A 2,375-nucleotide genomic window follows, 5' to 3' on the forward strand; every position below is an offset into this window, starting at 1 on the left:
GGTTGCAATGCTAGATACCAACGGGTGATCCGCGCGTTGGTATCCTTCATGCGGTGGAGCCACTGCAGGGGCGCGTGGTCCGAACAGAGGGTGAACTCCCGTCCCAGGAGATAATAGCGGAGGGTGAGGACGGCCCATCTGATCGCCAGACATTCCTTCTCAATGGTGCTGTACATCGTCTCCCTCTTTGAGAGCTTCCGACTGATGTACAGCACCGGCCGTTCCTCCCCCTCTATCTCCTGGGACAGGACCGCGCCCAGCCCCCTGTCTGACGCGTCAGTCTGTAATAAAAAAGGGAGAGAGAAGTCAGGGGAGTGAAGGAGCGGCCGTACACACAGAGCAGCCTTTACCTGGGTGAAAGCCTGCTGGCACTGCTCCGTCCACTGGACCGGGTCTGGTGCTTCCTTTTTAGTGAGGTCAGTCAGCGGGCTGGTGAGGTCCGAATACTTAGGTACAAACCTTCTATAATATCCCGCCAGCCCCAGGAACTGCCTCACCTCCTTTTTGGTCTTGGGTCTCGGACAGGTCGCAACCGCTGCCGTCTTATCAATTTGGAAGCCCAGATACCTTACCTCCACACACCCAACCGCACACTTTTTCGGGTTGGCTGTCAGCCCGGCCTCCCTCAGCGACCTCAGGACCGCCCGCAGATGCTGCATATGCCGCTGCCAGTTGTTGCTGTAGATGATAATGTCATCCAAATAGGCATACGCGGCATACGGCCAGAGGATCCGGTCCATGAGTCGCTGAAAGGTGGCCGGGGCCCCGAACAACCCGAAAGGAAGCGTTACAAATTGGTGTAATCCAAACGGCGTGGTGAAGGCCGTCTTTTCTTTGGATATTGGTGATAAGGGGATCTGCCAATATCCCTTCGTTAAATCCAGTGTCGAGTAAAATCGAGCAGCACCCAGCCGATCAAGCAATTCATCAACCCGCGGCATTGGATACGCGTCGAACTTCGACACAGCATTCACCTTGCAATAATCCACACAGAACCGGACCGAGCCGTCCGTTTTAGGCACTAAAACTATCGGGCTCGCCCAATCACTGTTGGATTCCTCTATTACTCCCATATCTAGCATTGCCTCTAATTCAGTCTGAACTACTTTTTTTTGTGTTCAGGCAGCCGATACGGCCGGCTGTGCACCACCACGCCTGGCTCGGTCTCAATGTGGTGCTGAATGAGGTCTGTGCGACCAGGCAGGGGCGAGAACACATCTGCAAACTAACCCGGGGCACACCACCATCTGGTCCTCCGCCAGTTGGATGGCCTGGTTAAGTGACGTTGGGCGGTGGCACTGGACCCACTGCTTCCTCGGCAGCCATGCCACGAACTGCTCCAGTACCACTCGATCGATGATTTCCTCGACGTCGCTTGTTTCGCCATGGACCTCGCGCACGGCAAACAAGAGGGGTTCCAGCCATTTTCCCAATTTTTGGCATCTTCGTGAACGAACTTCCGAATCAGGATTTTTAATGTGCAATTAAATCGTTCGACCAGACCGTCTGTTTGTGGGTGATAAACCTCCGCAAATGGTGATCCTGACGAGGACTGCATGACGGCGTCGGCGTTCTTCTTCCTTCCCGTGTTTCGGCACCAGTGTGATAAGGTTCAAGAGGGTGGAAGGAAGAAGACAGGGTCGGCGTACTGGGACGCGAGCTTTATTCAAAGTCTCTGGGTATACACAACGGAAAAAGGCGCTCACTGTGCTTTCAATCTCTCAGTCAATAACTCATAACATAACACTATATATGCTTTGTGCTCCAGCAACCCATCTCCACTAGGACTAATGCAAAGCGATGCCCCCGTGCAGATCGTTCTAATGGCCTGATGAGGTCCATGCCAATTCGTTCGAAGGAGACCCACATAAGAGGGAGAGGGCACAATGGTGCTTTTGGCGTGGCCGGTGGGTTCACCAGCTGACATTCACGACAAGACGCGCACCACCTGCGCACGTTCTCGTGAATGCCCGGCCAGAAAAATCGGGTCATTAGACGATTCAGTGTTGCTGCTTGCCCCAAATGTCCGGTCAATCTCTCCTCCTTACATGCTCCAGGTGGTCCCTTTTATCCGGTCTCTCCACACGAATTACTGAAACGAGACACAGGTGTTTATCATTTGCGCTTGACGTCTCCTGCCTCTCTCTCCCGGTGCAGACCTCGCTGACACGTATTGTTGACCTTTTTTAGCATGCATCTTTCATTAGCCTATGTCATAAGTCATAAGTCACTGAATTAAGTTATCTTATCAGTAATATAGTCATTATCCAAATAATGCATTGTGTTAATTTATTTATTTAAGTGTTATTATTCCTTTATTTACTGTAAAATTCTAATATATATATATATATATATATATATATATATATATATAT

This window comes from Sinocyclocheilus anshuiensis, unplaced genomic scaffold (assembly GCF_001515605.1).
Source record: "Sinocyclocheilus anshuiensis isolate Anshui unplaced genomic scaffold, SAMN03320099.WGS_v1.1 scaffold476, whole genome shotgun sequence".
NCBI classification, from domain to species: Eukaryota; Metazoa; Chordata; class Actinopteri; order Cypriniformes; family Cyprinidae; genus Sinocyclocheilus; species Sinocyclocheilus anshuiensis.